Genomic DNA, 20,875 nt, shown 5'->3' with positions numbered 1-20,875 from the left:
GCCGGGGCGAGTAGTAGTAGTCGAGGAGGGTAGAGTGCGAAATTAAATAAACCGGGGTAGACGGGTAGAGTTTCGCATCTGGCGTTAAGGAGGAGTAGAAGAAGAAGAAGAAGAAGAAAAGAGTACGTAGGAAGGTACCGCGCGGCTAAAGGGAGTCGCGCGTAGCTGCGGAAAACGGAAAGCGAGGAGATTCCCTCTGGAGAGGCGACAATTTATCGCGGCTCTAAAGTACATACGCGAAAGGCGTTAAAATTCCGTTAAAGTAAACACCGAAACACGTTTTACCACGGCCCTCTGTACGCGACGTTTCGAAAATTTTTTTTTTCTTTCTTAAAAAAAATTTTCCCCCCACCTCGAGCCGAAGGCTCTTCACCCCGGATACGGCGAATCTCTGCCGTCGCCGAATCGAAATCGATTATTCCCACGCAGAAAAATATAAACGAGACGAAGGTGGTCGGAATTTTCTATAAAAATACACGGTGTACATGGAACGGAGGAGGACCGTGGTTCGTTCGGAAAAGATCGTTGTTACGATCGAGGTGTCTGCCTCGGAAGTACGTGAGTTATGAAGGGTGGTCGATTGATGCTGCATGCGGAAGGCCGCCGTCTCGGTAAGTTGAGGAATCTCCGACCTGACGAGGGAGTGACGGAAATGGATAGCGCCGCGATTAGAAGAGACTCGCGTAATTTGCCAAGTTTAATTACCAAGTTCGCTTAAGTCTTCCCCAGTTTCCGTCCGCCACTCGAAGCGATCACGAAGGAATGAAAACTGATATATTCTCCGAATATTTCAACGATCTCAAATGAAAGAAAAAAACATCCGACGAAAAATTTTACGATAATAAAATTTCCAATGATCCGAGGAATGATCGGAGCGTGCGAAAATTCGCCTTCTCAAAATGCGAGAACTCCTCTCTACCGAGGAGCTGATAATTCGCGAGAAAAAAAAAAATCGACTCGGGGGCTTCCTCGAGCGTCGCTGCTACGGTGATCCGAACGGAAAAACCGGAAGTCAGCAGTTACCTACGTACGTATCCTGAATAAAATTCAGGATACCTATCCCTCACATACATTTTACCGGTGATACCGGGCTTTCACCATTCACTCTTTACGACTGACATTTCGCTAAGCAACGGATGTTTCCTTCTATATTTTACGGTCATAGTTCCGATAAATTTCCGAACGTTTTACTGCAACCCACCCCACCCACCCATACAAAACGAACCGGACACAACCCACTGTGCGCCTCTGTACCGAAATTGCCGACATTTCTACACCGTACAGGTATATATATATATATATTATTTCGTATGTCCTATACTTTGGTAAAGCGAACGAATTTTTCATTTTTTATTTTTTACTTTTTTGCCACTGCGAACCGGCTGCGGAATGATGAAAAATCCGTTGTCGCGGTCCCGGTGTCGCCGGAAATCAGTCAAATTTTTCTATACTCCGTACACATCATCGCGCCCGACGAGTACTTGACAAATCGTATAAACGTGCGCGCCGCGCCGCGCCGCCCGAACGTATAATAAAACTTCGCGCAAGAGATGAGCCGGCGATAAATTTTTTATTCTATTTTATTTTATTTTATTTTATTTGTTTTCCATTCATTTTTTGCAATCAGCTAAGCGGAAACGGAAAAGAAGAGAAAAAAAAAAAAAAACGAAAATATTGCAGGCAAACAACGTTACTCGTCACGAGGGATCGAACCGAACAATAACCCGCGCTCTAATCCTTTCGATAAAATTTTTACGATCTTCGGATTGGATTCGCGTGACCGTATAATACGCCGAGCGACGTGATTTATCCCCTTATCTTTTTTTTACAGGGCAATGACGCGCGATCAGCGTCGATCGGACAGCTGATTTTACCGGATGTATTTCCAATCGTTCGAACAGATCAGTCGTTGTCAGAAGCACGACGCGAAAAAATTCAATTTTGACGAGGACGTACGCCTAAAAAGTAGATGAAACTTTGTACGGGGGTTTTTTTTTCGCTCTTCATTTCGCACAGTCACGAGACGTCCTTTACCGCCGAATAACGCGAAGGATTCCTCACGTGTGCGGAAATCCAATGGAAGCGATCGAGGCTCGTTCGAAGGGTCGAGAGTTTTATGTACGGAAGGTAAAAATTGAGACGCGTCAGATCGATGATACTAATCATTGAAAAGGGATGCGCGACCTTGGCGAGAATCGTACGTCACCTCGCGCGGATCTGGAGAATCGTAATTCGAACGGAGAGCGAGAAGAACAAAAAAAAATGGATAGCGAGCGCATTTTCTTTTTTCTCAACTGGTTGGTCAGGAGTTGGGAGAAAATAGAGAGAGAGAGAGGGAGAGAGAGAGAAAAATGTCCTCGTCTTTAACCCTCGCCCTCGGCTACTGCCCCGAGATCACTTTCGAGAAACCGGAGACCAGCAGGTGATGAGCTTCGGTGCCGATCAATAATATCAAGGAAAAAGCTGGTGTATAGGTATTTAGGTGGCCGTATATCACTACGGAGGTAAAAGAGGATAGCTGCTATATACTACCGCGCGCTCATATACTTTTGCGCTTCAAGATTCCTTCCAGAATTTTGTTTTCTACGTTTCCCTTTTTCTCAATTTTTTTTTTTCCTTCCTTTCTTTCCACCAATTTCCGAGATACGTTACTCCATTGATTTTTTCGCGAGGAGATTAGGGCTTAGGGAAAAAATTCATTAGGATCGTACGGCGCGGTGCGCAAAAAAAGTATATAATAGATGATTCGGCGGACGGACACCCCGTAGATTCGTCCTTTGAAAAGGGGGGGAAAAAAAAAAAAAAATTGCGAGCGAGAGAGAAACAGTGAGGAAAGAGAAAAAGATGAGAGCGTGCGACCGAAGCACGTTATTGGCACCTGTGAATTTTTATCCAACCGATGAAAAGGACGTATAATTACGCCGAAATGAGAACTCGTGAGCGCGTCATGGTTTATTCGAAACAAAGAGAGCTGCTCTGCGGTCTCGACGTCGGTGGCGAAACGTGGGCGAATACGAGGACGAGGACGAGGACGAGGAGTGGACACGGGACTCGGAGCGACACTAGGTAACCGGATCAGCCTGAGCTTCGAAGGATCTTCGTCCTCCCGGCAGTCCCAGATTCTCTACGAGCGGGACCGTCGTCCGGATTTACTCTCCTCCTTTTTTCCCCACACCTTCCCTCCCCTCCCCGCCCCTATTTTCGAGAGATTCATCCGCCCGTAAAACGTGGATTTGTTTTCCCTTCCCGGCGGTGGAGAGGCGCGCGCTGACTCTCCCGTACGTCATATCGCCTCTTTTTATTTACCGGGCACAGAGAAAAGATTCTGGAACAAAGTTTTCAAAGAAAGTCGGGAAAATTCCGCGGGGATCGGTTTGACATTTTTTCCCTACCTTTTTTCCCTGTTTTACTTTCTCTACGTTCGGGAATCTAATCCTCCGATTTCATCCCGTTATATACTATTTACCCTTTTTTTTTTTTTTTTTTTTCCGTTTTCTCCACGGGGCGAGGGGATTGCGATTCAAAGTTTCAACGCTCATCGATAACTTTGTACAAGACTAAAGTTGGGAGGGAATCTAATTTTCCGTTAGGAGTTACACCGTAAGATCCCCGATCTCGTTCAACCGCCCCGTGTGTTTTTTTTTTTTTTTTCTCCGCTCTCCGTAACCCCGTCTTACCTCGGAACTCCCGGGACTTTCGCGACCCGGAATATAATACCGAAATCTGCATAATAGAAACTATCCTTACGTTGTCGAGTCTGAATGGGTTCCCCTCAAATCTCAACCACTTAACAACTCCTGTAACTCGGCGTCGGGCTTATAACGCCGTGGGTCGTAATAGTCGCGCCGCGCCGCCGCTGGTACGCCGAATTTTCTCCAACCCACTTTATAAATATACGAAGTTTAGAAGGAGAGGAGAGGAGAAGAATTGGCCGCGAATTTTCACGCACGCACGCACGCACGCGTTGTTAATTATTTCAATTATTTACTCTTCAACGCGCCATTCGAGTCTTCTAGGGTTTTTTTCTCTCTCTCTCCTCTCTCGTTCTTATCGAGTGGAGATGAGAGAGCCTTTTCTTTTGTACCCTTTTGTAACCCACTTCGCGACTCACCTTCGTCAGAGCTATGACCCCGCAAGCCTGTCGGGTAGGCAAAGTCTTCTCTATACATATTCATGAGGCAATAAGCCCACCGCTGATCTTCTAGGGAATGGAAAAACAGGGGGGAGGGGGGGGGTAGGAATGAAAAGCAAGAAGATTCACCGGCAACGATCTAGCCGAGAGTAAGCGTCGCTTCCACTCGAATATTCTCCCGCACCCGTTAACCGTTAAAATCGTAAACCACAAAAAAAGAATTATCGATACCACCGCGAATTCTGGACAGGTGGTAGCTTCTTTCCCGTTGTGCTGCGGAAAAGCGTCGCGAGTGCCGCGACGTCGGCGGAAAAGGAGACCGGATCGAGCTGTCATTGGCAGAACGTAGGTACGGCAAGGGCTCCTTTTTCGACCACGATTCCTTCTAAATACCTGGACAAGCAGTTTATTTTCCGATTTCCAGGATCAGCAATTTCTGTCGGCGACGTAGTTCAACGGGTCATTTCCGGCCATACGCGAACGAAACGGAGCGGAGGGGTGAATCGCTTTTTTCAGAAATCCCTTGGAGAAAAATTCATCGGAAGACGCGCGCGCGCGCGCGCGAAGCGAAGCTACGGGACGACCTTCCCCCGACTTCGCCACACACGATCGAGAATTCATTCCTCATAATCTCGGGGGGTTCGGGGGGTGGGGTGGGGTGGGGAAAAAAAAATCGGCGAAAAAAGAATCGGCAATCGGAAGGTGAGGAACGGGTGGAATTGACCGAAGTAAGGGCGCGCACGGGGTGGGGGAGGGGATCGCGATAGTCTCGGCCACTTTTAAAAGCTTTCAAGTGACAGTTTTAAGTCCACTTGACATATTTATGGGCCAAGGGTTGCCCTACGGATGGTATGAAACGGTGGACTGCGTCTCTCTCTCTCTCTATATATATATATATAAAGTCGCGAGACTAATGCTAGCGTAAATCAAGCCACGTCCCGGGGCGTTGTATGAAAAATTCACGGTAGCCCACGCATTTAAAGCCGCTTTCGGAGGGCGCGCGCGGTATATAAGGTTGTACACGTACGGCGTGTCTACGTAGATACGTACGTAGATGTTACCATTTTTTCCGAAGATTTTCGGAAACGGAAGTCCGCAGCATCCCCTGATTTGTCTTTTCGGGTTTCGACTTCGATCCGAAAGGCGTACGCTCGCGAATTCGAATCTGGAATGGATATACCGGAGGGACTGGTTAATGGGCGATTAAATCGCGAGGGATTCGATGGTGGTTCGACCGTTAAAAGAACATTTACTTTTCCACGCGACCTCCTCGACGCGTCGTATTCGGCCGCACGCTGACTTGTGTATCTTTCGATTGGGTTGAAATCGGCCCTTGCAACTGGGAAACGGCACGTTGCCACTTTTACGGCTGCGTTGTGTGTATATTGAACCAAACAACCACCCCCCCCCCCGAGGCTATATCGTATGTATCGTACATCCTCGAAATACTACGGGAAACCAAACGTCTGACATATACGTATATACGTCAGCAAAATTCTCACGTTTTGCCGACCTCCGCAGCACATAGTCTGGATACACTTCCAATTTCTTCCATTTCGGTCCTCCCTCTCTCTCTCTCTCTCTCTCCACGTCTCCTCCGTTCCATTTCTTCCCTTCTTTTCACACCCTCTCCGTCTTTCTCACCACCTACCGTAGCGCTCGGCTATCGAATCTTCGTTAAATCAAGGATCGATTATCATCCCCTTAGTGATATTTCTACACTCGCGAAGTTTCGAACTTCTCTGAAATATCTCCTGAAATTTATATCGAAACAGCGATAACGTTTCGTCTGTACGTCGCGTTATAAATATAAAATGTGCCTTTTTTTTTCTGCGCACCACCCTCTCCAACCCCCAGGCATGTTTGAGGATGAATGAAATGAAAATAAGTAAAAAAAAAAATCTGCTATATATCAAACAATTCCGAGTAACGTCTACCTACAGCTCACAGTGCAAATATATGTTCAAGTGCAGACGAGACAAGTTTTAAAATAGACTTCGAAACGCATGAATTTATCATAGGCAAAAAATATCTGTCTCTTTTTTCTCTTTCTCCCTTAGTTTTTTTTTTTCTTTAGTTTTTTTTTCTCTCTTTGCCAATATCAGGAGGGTTCGGGGTTGATGATATAATAAATGCGTGGCGTTAGTTCGACGTCAATTATTAGGTTTAAAATTGGAGAGTCTGAATTATGAAGGTAATAGGTTCGCGTGCGTTGAAGACCAATAGAGTGCAGACTGGCTGACAGACTGGTTGGTTGGTTGGTTGGTTGTTTGGCGGGTCGGGTGGTTTCCTTCATTCTGTGAACAGAACCTTCTATACCAATATATTTGCGACGCAAACACGGCAAGCATCTGTCAGCCTCGGTCTCGTCCAATACGACGCGATGTGAATATCAAAACCGGCTCGCCGCGTCGCGTCATGCTATGCGAGCTGAATTCCGAATATATTCCATCTGCATCTGATCAATAACCAAAGAGATATTTTTCCGTCTTACGAATCGATCAGTGCTACTTGTCGCTTCCCAACGAATACCAATGTCCCGACGGTTGGCTCGCACACAACGCCGTATGTATTGGGATTCCTTGTTTTCCCTCCCGTTTCCTCCCGCTTCTCTCGCTGCACCTGTTTTTTTTTTTTTCGCCTCATTCAAAATTCATTCGGCTCACGCATGTCACCCGCACACACGCACGCACACGCACACACCCCATCTCCTTCATTTTCTCCCCCTTCCCTCCCTCCCTCGTCTCCTTCTTTTTCTATCCAAAGCTCCGCAGGGATTACTTCAAGGATGACAAACAGGCATACTTCATCCCTTGATGCACAGCTTACCATATATATACACGTGAAATAGGTATATGGTTATTAAACTGCACGCTCCTCGCTCACCGATCTATTTCCTTCTTTGATCCGCGTCCAACGATCCGAAAAAGTTCGGTACGGAAGTAGCGATAAAATCTGAAGAAAAAGTACACACAAAATCGAAAGAATCAATCGGGCTATAGTTTTAATTAGTTTTACGTCTGGAGCGCTTAGTTAGAGGCGAAATACAAAGAAGAGTACGATAAAAGGGGGGGGAGGGGGGTGGTGGTTCCGAAAGAACCCACCTGACACTGACGATGACAAACAACAGTTTGGTCGAGGGGTTTTGCGTTCGCCTCCTCGCCGCAGCCTACGGAAGGACGCGATCCGGGAAGAGGGTCCTCCAACTCGGCCGGAGCTAAAGGGTGAAGCGCGTACTTCAAGTTCGGTGAGGGGGGGGGGGGGGGGGGGCGTCTGAAAAAGGACGACCTTTGAACCTCGCGAGCGGCTACCACCTACCCCTCTGACGTTTTTACCGTGTATAAAACTGGGTCGATTTTCTCCGAGCTTTCTACCTCACCGACGCCTTCGAAAGCGGGTGAAACGTGTAATGGAGAAGCCAAAGTAGAGGGCACTCAAGGGATGATTTAAATTTTGCTGCAATCAAGCGAAAGAAATTTAAAAAAATAAAAAATAAAGAAGAACAATTTGTTTCTTCGTTTTTTTTTTTTCTCTTTCTCGATTCGAGAAAAATTTACGATCCGGTTCCGACTGATTTGATTCTTTTTCTTTTCTTTTTGGTGTTTTTCTCTCTCCTCAACTCCGAAGGCGCCCGTGGTCCTTACTTTTTATTTTTTTCGGGGCGGCGACGAGGGGGGGGGGGGGGTCGCCCGCCGAGCGTGGCGGAAAATTACACGATATCCGAAGCCTAGGCCTCAGTTTTCAGGGCAGAAAGTACGACGTCATGAATACAAAATTAGCTCGAATGCCTCGGAGCGACATGAACCGCGGATCGGTAAGATCGGCGAAACTCGAGCGAATCTTAACGCAGTTTCCAGCGTCCCTATTTCGCTCTCGGCAGCGTTAGCCTTAGTTATCTCAAAAGTTCTGACACGACCGTAGAATTTTACGTCGCGGATAACGGAACACCACCTCTGTTATATATACTTTAACACACATTCTGTGTCCCGCGAGCCGAAAAGTAAGAAAAATTTCCTTTCTTTTCCCGCACTCGAGAGTTCGACCGACGTAATCAGGCGACGTTGCAAAAGAGAGAAAAAGAAAAGAGAAAAAAAAAAGATTAGAATCTGAATTAAGCTCGGCAGGAAAAACTTGGGGATGAAAGAAGAACAACCGAAGCAAAAAATAAGAATAAAACAGCGCGTATACCGTCGTTTGTACGTCGCGTAATTTGCCTTGTATAATATGAAAGAGGAGATAACGGAAAAATTTCGAAACGAAGGACCACCGAATTTCCGGGTTAAAAATTATCCGTCGTTTACTCGAAGCCGTTGTATTATATATATATATATATATATATATATATATTTCCGGTAAAGTTTCGCAGCCATTTATACGACTGTAAGGATAAAATCTAAGCTGAAACCGAGTTTCGCGAGTGACTGCAGTGCGGAGAACGGGACTGTTTCAACCAGTAAATCTCGACGAGGGGGGATATTGCCCGGGTGAAACTCTGTAGGTGTACGACGGGACTGAGCAAAAGGACAGTCGAAGTTGGAGAAACGTGTTGACGTACGACCGTAATAGTTCCTACGGACGCGACTTGATAAATCGACATTTGCAGCGGCCAATACTCGAGTGCTCCCGAGCACTGCAGCTAACTGCACACGGGTTACAATATATATATGTATATATATATATATATATTACGGTATTAACCGGAAAACGAACGAACCGTAAACGATTTCGAACGGTCGAGAAAATTTTCGAACGATCGCTAACCTTTTTCGGGGAGGGCGAAAAATATCGCAATTTTCCTTCGCGATTCCTTCGTTTTTGTTCCCTGAAAGTTTCGCCGCACACGGATACGTACACCCTCTCGAAAGTAATTGGCTCTCGGAAACGTCCGGTTTCTATATCGTCACGATTCATCGATCGGCTTGTGCGTTATTATTGCTTCGTTACGCAAATTGACCCTTTCGAAAGTGGCTCGGAACTCCTCGAATCGAAAATCATCAACCGATATATCATCATCGTCGTCCCCGAATGGACCGGGTGATTCGCGCGAATCAATCGATCTCCTTGCATAAAAATTGCAGAATTTAATCGAGCGCAATCTACGGCGTAAAGTTTATAACGGCTAAATATTGCAATCCCAATACTTTGTTATTTTATTTCATTTTTTTTTTTTTTTTTTTCTCAACCAACGTCGATATACTTTTTCGCCCGTTTTTATTTTCCCGCTTTTAATTAGCCGGAAGGTTTGGCGCTGTGCCGGTGTGTACATAATATCCCTATAGTACGAGCGGTATTAAATATAATGAACGTTGCACTGTACGTAAAATTGTTGCAGCCCGTTGAGTTTAACTATGTACGCAACTAGAGGCCGTATTAAACTAATATTTCATATAAACGCGGCGGAAGAGACGTCGCGCGATGCACGTTGCTATACGTACCACGTACAGGTGTACACACACACACACGCACACACGTTTTTCCGGATCCCTCGGGAGCCCGTAAACCATGAGATGCGATGCAAAAAAAGAAAATAGAAAAAAAAGAACTTTCCAACGTCTCATCCCGCTTGATTTTATACGCCAACTAATAATATTTGCTATTCAAACTTTCTTCATACCCGCGCACACGAGCTAGCAGCGGAAAATCTGCATCCAGCTTGTACGTATTTTTTGAAAAAAAAAAACCTTTAAATACATCCCCCACCGCAGTCGTATAAAATAGGATATCTATAAATTGCACAAAGGTAAAATCTCGAGCCACGGCGGTCGGTGGAAGTTATGAAAAATTTTTGCAATATTCTTAAATTCTTCTTATTAAATTTATATCTCGATACGAGCGAGGGGTTTGAAAACTCTCGCTCGGTACACACAGTTTGCGGCGATTAGTGGCAGCGACGTAAGACGCATTTTCGCTTCACGGAGTTCAAACTTCAAAAAAAAAAGTAAAAAATCCACCGCTAACGGTAAAAAAAAAAAACTGCCACCGGCCGCTCGCGTGCGAACTACTCGAAAGGGAGACCGACAATGAATTAATTACCGCGGGGAGTTTCTCGCCAACAAAACGGGACGGATCAGATTCATTAGACCACGTCCATGTTCGCCAAGGTTTCGCGCGTGGTCTTGCTTACCGCCGAAGGATTTTCACGTCGCCCCCCGGGCGTACGACACGATCGTGTCTTGGAGAGGGCGATATCCTGAAAACTATCTAAACACTTCCTACTTGTTGAGGGGCTTAAGTTCAAACTTAGTTCTATAGGGGAATCCGGACTAAAAGCCCCTTATTATAATATTCGAATGGTAATATCAAATATTAAACGCGCGGCGTACCGAACCCTCCCCCACCCCCCATATCCCGTGGGGTGGAATATATTTCAGCGGTCCAAGATAAACAGAAAAAAGAAGAAAAAAAAAAAACAGTGCATCTCGCACACGTCACCCTGTTATATATATATCAAATGCGACTATTATACGAGAGACAATTTGCTTTTATATTCTCCTCTTAATGTTATTTATTATTCTCCTCGTCCTCGGAGAACTGGCGGAAAAGGATGAAAAAAAAAAAGGAAAATTCTCTCCATCCCTCCTCCTCCTCCTCCTCCTCCTCCTCGTCCTCCTCCTCACCTCGTTTTATACTGCACCCTCGGTAAATTTTCCGTGCGTTATGGTTGTTACATTTGTACGAAAACATTTTACCGAGCGAATTACGTGTACGCTTATATACGTATACGTATACCTTGCGTCATCTTGCTCACCCTACGCACCGTTGGGACACATCGGGCGCCTCTTACTTTTGAGCACCAGGATTATCATCACGAGGTCTCTTGGTTTGCCACCCTCAAATTATCGTCATTTATTTCTTTTCTCTCGCTTACCTCCAGATTCACTCCAGAGAACGACGCCTGAAATCTGATTCCTCGTTTTCGTTTTTCTCGTTTGTTCCTACCTGTTTTTTTTTTTTCTTTCCGAGTACAGATTACCGTAAAATTTTTCATGACTCGGAGACAGACACAAAACGCTCTCGGCTATAGTAATAATGAAAAAAGTAAAAGAAATAACGTAATGTAAACCCCGAAGGATTCTTTTCATTTATTTATTTATTTTTTGTTTTCTTTTATCGTGCCGTTGGTACACGAAAGAGAACAACAATTTATTCGCAAGTGGTAGAATTTCGAACGAAAAACTCAAAAAGAAAAAAAAAAAAAACGAGGAAAAAAAAACTGGGGTAGTTTTTTCCTCACAACCACAGCGCGTACTTATGTATGACACGAGGTATGTGTAACTGCATCGTCGTGTGTGCTTGCAACGTGTGGTGGTCCAGTATTTGCATTTCATTACTAATGTTTTATACCGTAAAAGTCTGGTAGTTTGTTGGCATTTTTTCTGTCGCGTGTAAAGTAACTCGCAGAAGGTACGTACGTACGAGAAAACCAGGTGGCCGTTTCGTACGAACAAATTTTTTTTTTTTCATCCCAAATTTATTTAGTTTTTTATTTTCTCAAAGAAAAAAGCAAATGTATCCAATTTTTTCGTCTTATCTTTTTTTTTTTTTTTTATTATCATCATCGGTATCGGGACTGCGGGGAATTCCGAAGTTATGCGATCTCATACTACTCGAAAGTTTATCGAGTGATTTGACTATTTTATTAATATCAGTCAGACCCTTGTCAACCGGACGGTATAGCCGAAGGAAAAAAAAAAAAAAAAAAAAAAAAAAAGAAGGGAAAAAAAATTGACAGACTTTTCGCGTGGGGCGTAAGCAGAGACGGAACTCCTGAGGGTTTCTAGACTCCTTTGATAAATAGTACGAACGTACGCAGCCTCCGGGGGACGAACTTTGACTCGAAAATTTTCTAACCCTCGTACAAAGACGTATATTTTTTTTTTTTTGCTCGCTTTTCAAATTCCAAAACGCGTTACCGAAATTTTCTCTACGGAATTATCGATTTCGTTATTCGACGTAATTTTTTTGAAAAATGTTAAACATCGTGCGCGCGCGGAACGCTAATTACCGAGTTCCGTTGAACAAGGTATGATTATAAATTGTTGTTCGTTCACCTGGTGGATCCGAGTCGACGCTTTGCCCACGGCGATAAATTCTAATTTTCCTAAGGTGAAGCCGGGTAGAGAGGCAGCAGCGAGCGAGAAACCGGCTGATAAAAAAAAAAAAGGTAAGACGGATAAAATCCCCGCATCGTCGTACACGATTTCAAAGTCTCGTTTCTAACCGCTCGTAGAACTCACCGGAGGAAAATGATGCGAAAGAATTAAGGGAAAAAAAAGAAAGGAGGAAAGGAAAAAAAAAATTGCTCGAATAATGTAAGGAAACGAAAATTGTGCTGCCGGTTCACTCGCGATGCATCGTAATAACAACTCACCCAGTCGTATTACCTGTTATCCGGTGCACAAAATATTCCCTCAGGGGTTTTGTAGGGGGATGAAAAAAAAAAAATCTTGTCTGCAGTACGCTCTGTGTGTGTATGTGTACCTGAAATTGCAGACGCTGGAACCTGAAAAAGGAAAGGTTTTTTTTTTTTTTGTTCGTTACTTTTTACCTTGCCAAATAAGACAGTGTAGGGAGTTTTTATTTATTTTGTAGCCTTTTGCGTACGCTGTGATCCTTGCATCCCGAAGAGAAATGAACGAATAAACGTCGAGAGCAAAAATATAAATACGTTGTACGAAAAACGGATAGAGAAATTTTTACTCATTTTTTTATTCGCTGAATTCTAATTGGCCCTCCTTACATTCCGGTCGCAGCTGTCTAGAAGGGTCTACGACGAGATGAATTCTAAAAATTATTATACTCCCTCGCTTCATAATAACCTCTCAAAATTCATGCGACAAAATTTGCTTCCCTAAACTCGACCGCTCTCTCTCTCTCTCTCGGCCGGTTCCCCCTTTACCTCCTCTTGATCCTTGCGCGAGCCTCCGTTCTCTTATTCTGACTTTTTAACCCCACTCGGGATGTATATATATACCGTAGGTTACATGGGTAATGTAGAGGTATATATCTTCCCCTGTTTTTTACCTACTTTCGTCGTTAAAACTGCAGCAGCAGCAGCGGCGGCAACGCGAGGCAAAAAAAAAAACGCGAGGGATTCTGAAATTTTTTCCGTTAAGAAAAATTACCGCGCTGCTTATACTTTTGATATTCAAATGCGGAGTAGCTTAATATGCGACTCATCGTGCCGAGGCAATCAAACTTGAGGAGTCGCGGCGGCGTCTCCTTGTCGTATCTGGTTTGTAAGGTAGGTACAAGGGTGGGTTCGCCCCCTCTGTATAGATATAAGGAGTCCGAGAAGAGTTCCCTTTGGAAGTTCCCTAGTTCGATTCCGTCATCTCCTACCCGATGTATATAGCTGTATATATATATATATATGAAGCGCGATTCCGCAGCGTCTCCCGGGGTATTTTAATACGGAAAGTCCGCACGTCAGGTGGATGGAATCGATGGGAATTCAATTAAAAATATCCGCAGTTTCATGCAGAAATGAGACGAAGGTTATATAGCGTCCGTCGCCGCCGCTATGCATGAAAGAAAAGGTAAAATGAGAAGGATCTATACACACAGAGAGCTGAAAATAAAGAGAATGAGAAAGCTCTCGAGTAGTGAGCGCGCACCTCCCCGCTCAGCGTCTCCGCCAAATTTCTTGATTTGATTTCTAATTAAATTTAATTAAATGAATTTGAGACCCTCGCGCGTACCAAACCGTGGAAAGAGAATGGGAGGAATACTGCTGCATTTAAATGCTAATAGAAAGATTCTTCCGGTACTTCTGCAACGCCGGAGAGAAATTCGTATAATTATTATGTATACATATATATATACGTATAATATACGTATAAGGCAGGTATATTACACACCTTCTCATCGACCGTTCGCGTTATTTCCCCGAAAAAGGGGAGAATCAACTTTATACCCCCGGTCAAAGTTATTCGCGTTTCGAGTGTCGCCTACGGTGTAATCCCGTTAACTTTATACCAAACCGTTGCACGCTGCCGACTATTTTTCGTGCCGCTGAGTTTTTCGGAGAAAAGGCGAGATTCGCGTACGAATTTCAGCGACACGAATTTTACAAAGGGAGGAAAGGAAAAAAAGAAAAAATCAACCGAAAGGGTAAACCCGGTAGGAAGATAATCATCCGCAACATCTCCCGTCTCTCGTTCCTTAAAAAAATTTCAACGGGATTTTTTGGAAAATCTTTCTTTTTTTTTTTTTCTTCTCCTCTCTCGTCCGAATTATATTCGAAGGGACAGATGCCCGTCCGGATATCCTTGATCCCGTCGTTTGACTGTCACGTCGGCGGAGAGGGGAAAAAAATAAAAAAATAAAACGCGATATCGTAAGGAAGGGAGATTATATTTTTAGTCTAATTAGCGTATCTACGTCATTCCGATGGTTGAAACAATGGCGTTACTGATTTATCCCGTTTTTTTCCCCATTGTCAAAGGATTCCGCGTGCATTCGTTACTCGTTTTATTTTATATATGATTTTTTTTTTCTCTCTCGTTTTCACGTCAGAGAGATTACGTGAATTAGCGTCCAACGCTCTTCGTAATTGAGATATTAAATTATACATGCGAAAATGATGTTTCATTTTTTTCAATTTTGCTTTTTGCTTTTTTGCTCTTTGCTCTTTGTTTCATTCGTGTGAATAATGAGAGAGAGAGAGAGAGAGAGAGTATTTGTACACGCGCGCGTACGGAGCATAATTCGTTGATTTACGACGCGAGTTTATAGTTTACGATTTAGCATTGATAATAAACTCAGTTATTGATTATCCGATTCCGTAACTACACAACGTTAAATTATTATATGAGAATAGGTCCTAGAATAACGTCAATATTAATGGCCGTGCAATGGCTGCTGGGGCACGCCGCCTCGAATTACGACGCTTAAATCTCATTGTTTACCAAGTACAATCGTACTACACTATATACGACGCATTAATTCATCTGTTCCGATAGATATATAACCGATTAGCATTGTTAATGCGCGTTATATTCGATGTGCAGTTCTAACGAACAATGGGTACGATTACAACCTCTAAATTCCCGCAGGATCTCATTATCTCACGCGGCTCAGGACCGTCCCGCCGCGGAGTCGGTTGCGACGACGGTTTTTTCTTTTTCTTTTTTTTTTTTTTTTTCTCTCCCCTCACCGCCGCATCTCGAAAAATCGTATACAAAGATTACACTTGCGCGAAGATCGTTACCGTTGTCGGAGGAGGACCTCGTTCACCTCTCGTAAACTTTCTGTATTTCCTACTTTCAGCTGAAAATTTGAGTCGGGTATTTTTCCGGGCGCTCGTTGTCCGAGCCAGAAGTGGATACCGTCCGAAGGGGTTTTGAAGAACGGTCGTCCGGCAGTTGTTATTTCTCGGTGTCGGCCGCCGCGGTCAACGAAGCGGTTTTTCCACCCCCCCTACCGCAACGTGTAGCTCGTAGCTTTTTCCACCCCAAGTTTATTCGCACAGCATCCGAGGGCGAAGAACGCGCCGTGTCTCGAGTAGTGGCCGGAGATTTCTCGGCCCCCCCTCCCTCCGTGAATCATTATCTCCGAACGCGGAATTCGCGAAGCCACTCGACCGGTCGGCGGGCGATTTTATTTTTCGAATCGAGGAGCGAAAATTCGACGTCCCGAATTCGAGTGTGTGTGTGTGTGTGTTACATTGAATTTGAAGAGGATTCAAATTTTTGTCGCGTACTCGGGGGTGAGAACGGGGGAAATTCCAGGGGGGGGGGGGGGGGGTGCCGTTGCAGTTGCGCGTAGCTTGAGGAGATCGAGTTGCGGTTTTGGTATTGGTAAAGGGCGGTCGGCGTCGTCTACGGGATCCTCCAAAGTCCTCGGAGCTCGCGGTTTACCTGCTGACTAGACGTTGCATCTTATCTATACGGCAATCTAAACTTTACAGGAAGTTGATATAGGTAAACGTGCAGCGAGCGTATCCCGGCGGTACCGAAGGATCGGGGAGGAGCTCCTCACTCGCTGCCGGGAGCTGGCGGCTTTGAAACCAGCTTATCGTTGAAATTCCGAACGTATTATACCGATCGCGTTCGAATTTGTCGAATCGCCGACGAAACCGGATCGAAATTTTCCCCCCGGCCTTTTCACGCCCGCCGATCGACGTAGGTTTCGGAGAACGGGATCGGGAAGCGGCGGTGGCGGTGGCGGTGGTAGCCCTCGTTAAAAGAACGAACGGGAAAAAAAGTCCGCGCTGCACGCGTAATCCGGGGCTAATATTTCAAAGTCGTCGGTGTTCCAGAGTCGCATAGCAAAAAAAGACGAGATGATGACAAACCGCGGTCGTGAGAATGGAAGAGTAAAAATAAGAATAAGGCGGGCCAACGAAAAAAAAAGGACAAAGGGGGATAAACGAGAGAGAGCGGGTGGCTGGAAGATAGGAGAAAACAGCGACGACGACGACGGGGTGCGCGGTGCGGAAGACCAAACGCGGTTGTTAGACTCCCGCGTTGCGTAATGAATGTAAAATAAAAAATGTGCCGCATTTATTCTGTAAATTGCTCGTAACTTGGCTCCGTTTTTCATAACTTGAAGTCTGATTAATGCCCCCTCTTGTACCGACTCTCCCCCCCTCCCCCCTACCTCATTTTTACCCGAGCCTTGTTTGTACAATCTTTTACGCATCGGGGTTTTAACGCCTTTTTATTTCACTCGCGTCTGCAGCACGCTCAAATTTTTCTCGATAATAAACTTGACCTACCGAAGGTCACCCCCCCCCTCCCCTCCCCTCTCATCCGCGATAAAATCAATCGCGAGCTCTCGCACACCGTGTGCCCCCGTCCCGATATTTTATTTTCGGCCCTTTTTTTCGTCCCCTTTTTTTTTTTTCGAGAAGCGTGTCTCACCTGAATTTCACTCGTCTCGGTGAATTTTCCGATCCGCAGGTCTCGCGAAAGGCCCCGCCGCACCGCCCGGGGGTCTTCAAATAATTTATTCGACGTAAAAGCTTGTCCTCGACAAGGATGAAGGTAGGCGATGTCATCGGGCTCCAATCTTAAATGAAAATGATTTCCCCGGAGACGGGGGGTTGGCGTGTCTTACATTACCCAGCTCGGAGCTTTTACTCCGGGACTTTACTTTCCTCTTCTGTTCGCTTCTTCGTTTAGTTTCACCCTAAATTCGTGCGGAATATAAATGCTGGAAATTAGTGTTACCTTTTTTCTCTCTCTCTCTCTCTCGAGAAACTGCTTCTCGCTTTGCCTTCCGCCTCACCCCGTTTTACCGCCGCGTTGCCTCGTCCCCCTCCCACCCCCCCTCACTCGGATTTATCCTCTCAGCCTCGGGCTCCTTCGCGGGCGCCAGCGAGAGTCGTAAACTACATAATCAGAAATCAAGAGATTAGATTTCCCCCGACCCCTTTACACTCTCACTTTGAAAATTCACCTTACCAACTTTCCTACTGATACTACACATTGTAATGCACGTTTACAAACGCCGAAAAGTGGAAACACCTCTCCGAAGATTTGAAAAAAAAAAAAAGAAAAAAAAGAAATTGAAACAAAAAATTCAAGACGATAACCCCCGTGACCGAGCAAAATTTTTTTCTAAAATAAAAGTTCCAAGATCGGAACGACGAAGGAGCTTTTTTATTTTCGTTTCTGTTTTTGTATTTTTTGTTTTTTTTTTCTCTTTTTCATTCCACTTTCGAACGTAATCGGATTTTGGGACCGTGACCCAAGCTCACCGGGAGTTCGTTACAAATTAGTTTTCGGTCGTGTTGTTTATAGTTGATAAACGAGCTCGTTAGGAGAAAACGTGCCGCCGACGTGATTATTTAGCAGTGTGACGTCATCTATTATACGTACACGATCCAACCCCCAAACATTTGTCTCTCTGCCCTTTAGCGGGCTATTCCCGTATATATATATCTATATATATCTATATATATATTTGCTAGAGGTAGCTCTCAGTCTCGTTTTCGCTAAAACCACCCCAAGGGGTCCTCCAAAAGTACCCCCTTTTCATGTTCACGCCCCCCCTCCCCCCCCTGCCCCCCCAGCTCTCCCGCCTCCAGACTCGGCGTTGGCGATATAACTGCGCGATATCTAAATTGTAAATTTTGTTGTGAAATCTTGATCGTCCCGAAGAAATATGTCCCGGGTTTTGGTAATGCCTCATACATTATTTAGGCCGCGCGCTCACTGAGTTTTGACCGGGGTTTTTTTTTTTTTTTTTATCTCTTCTCTCTCGCCGCGTTAATTCGTTGAGATAAGATGAATCTTTGGAATCTGCGGTGGCGGGACGAGCGCGGGGGTGAAAATTTGTTTCTTCACTTTTTACGTCGGAGATTTATTCGCGAATCCCCCGTTGAAGGGAGGGGCGGGGGGAGTCGAGAGGCGAGTTTTATGTACCGGTCACGTCAACCGGAAGTCGCGAACGTTTGAAGAGTTCAAGAATCGTCGGAGGTCTGGGGCGGTGCTGGTTCTTCACGGAAGAAGATGAAGAAGAAAGAGTCCTCGAGCCCTTTTCCCGTCATAATTGTTAATTAGCAGTTAAGTTTCATAGCGAGCAGTTTGAAAAAAAGGAAAATAAAGGGAGGGGAGAGGGAGGGGAGAGGGAGAGGGAGGGGAAAAAGGAGGGATGAAAAAATAAAAATTGCTAATCACTCGCATTATGCGAGTGGAGAATTTTTCTAATTAAAATGCTTCCCGTGCGGCACGGGGAAAAACTTGGACCCGCCGCGCATAATTGCTCGACTCCATTTAAATATACCTACCTACCGGTAGTGCAGTAGAAATGAAAACCGCGAAAATGTAAATTGAATAATTATCTATGAGAGAAAATTCGAGGAGTACGATGATAACGGCGCGCCCCAAACCGTGGAACCTGCAATTTATCCAAAAATATCGACTTCGCACACCGGAGCTGAAACATTAATCAAACAACAACTGGGAAGTTTCACCCGCGAAACTCGTTGAGCACTTTTTCCCCATTTTCCTTGTTTTTTTTTCTTTTTCTCTCCCACCTCCTTCTTCTGTGGCTGGAAAGTCAGGAGCTTGACAAAGGTCAGGCCGATATTAATCAAACGGTTTAATGTCGAGCGCCGCGGCATTAAGACCCTTTACTTCGATCGTAACACGCCCCGCCGGAGGGACTCTCCTCGGTCACCGACGACTCGCGGTAAAAACTACCCCCTGCGGATAACGCGTGACAAGCGGTAAAATTGAATGCAAAACTAATTCACGGTAAACGAAAAAAAAAAAAAAAAAAGCGAACGGCGCGCACGAAAAAAAAAAGGGTAAGGAAAATCAGCTTTTGATCGAGGGCGGTTTTCTCAGGACCGAAAAAAAAAATCGAAAATCCGGCGGAACGAGTACAAATTGAGGGAGTCCGCTACTGCAGTGCGTTAACAGCGCGAACTGCAGAGAGTACAAAGTTACGGCGGGGAGTTGTGGGGGAGAGAAAAAAAAACTCCGCGTCATTTTTCCTCCCGTCTCATCCCCTCGGAATCATTTCTTCGTAGTTACAGCGGAGCCGGGGTAAAAGTAGGGTACGCTCGCGGTATAGAGGGTGTAATTTTTCAGCAGAAGAAATACGTGACCTCGTTAGGGTTTTCCCACGATAACGAGAGCGGTGAGAGACGGGTTTTACTAGATCGAGTAAACAGGGAGTTGTTCAAAATGACTTTGTAAGAAATCGCGTAAAAAAAGGTTACGATCGATGGATCCCTCGGCGGTCGGTACGCCGTTTTATGGGATCCGCTTGCAGATTCGGGATGCAGGTGCAAGTCGCGAAATCGAGTCGGAATTTAATTCTTCCTCTTCCACTCCCAAGTCTCATCCTTTATATCTATATTTCTTCGGCGGTGGGACGGCGGCGTCGCGTCGTCGGTCAGTTTACTGCGAAATGTTTAGTCCGACGAAGGGCGGTCGGACATAAATCCGTGCCGGCGAACGACCCTCCGTACCACCCCTCGGTTTCCCCCCCCCCCCCCCCCCCCTCCCCCCATCGCCACTCGCCATCAAACTCCCTTACTTCAGACACCCGGGACGTGACCCAATCTTGGTTCACCGGTACCACCCCCCCCCTCCCCCCCCCCTCCCGTGTAACACCGTCGCCCGAGTTTTAACCAAGAATCTACACCTGACGCCGTTAATCTATCAAAGTCCTTTTTCCCGACGAGGAGCGGTTCCTCCCTCACTTTTCTCACCAACTTTCTTCACCCACTCCGAAAACACGAACACCCCCTCCGCCGCCACCCCCGCCAACTTCGTTGTATACGATTCCCGTTCCGGATCGACGCGGACGTTCGGTAAATTTATCAGAAATGAGAAATAAAAACGTATCAAAATGAAATGAAATGGGAGAGAAAATCTATTTCACCGTGAACAGAGAGCTTACTCCGCGGCTGCCCGGTAGAATCCGCTCCATTATACACACACACACCTGTGTATATCTATGTACAGTAATTTTATCCTAGACCAAAAACGAGGAGGAGGTAGACAGGCTCTATTTATCTTGGCCAAGTTTGGGTTTCCTCGAATGTTCGCTGGTATACCCAAGTCACGTATTGGCCAGTCCAGCGTTTCCTCGAAACCCCGTAATTTCGGTTTCGATCGGGATTCAACGTGGCAACTTTGCTCCACCGTTCGCCTTCCCCCCGCAACCCCCTTCGCGGAATAGCGGCTGTTTAGCTTCAAATTTCAACTTCATAATCTGCGAACGTTTTATACTCGGTGGAACAGAGACGGAGAGAAAAAAACAAAAAAAAAAACAAATGGA

Source organism: Athalia rosae, chromosome 8 (assembly GCF_917208135.1).
Source record: "Athalia rosae chromosome 8, iyAthRosa1.1, whole genome shotgun sequence".
NCBI lineage: Eukaryota > Metazoa > Arthropoda > Insecta > Hymenoptera > Athaliidae > Athalia > Athalia rosae.
The sequence above is the reverse complement of the archived record's forward strand: the minus strand, read 5'-3'. Positions refer to the sequence as shown.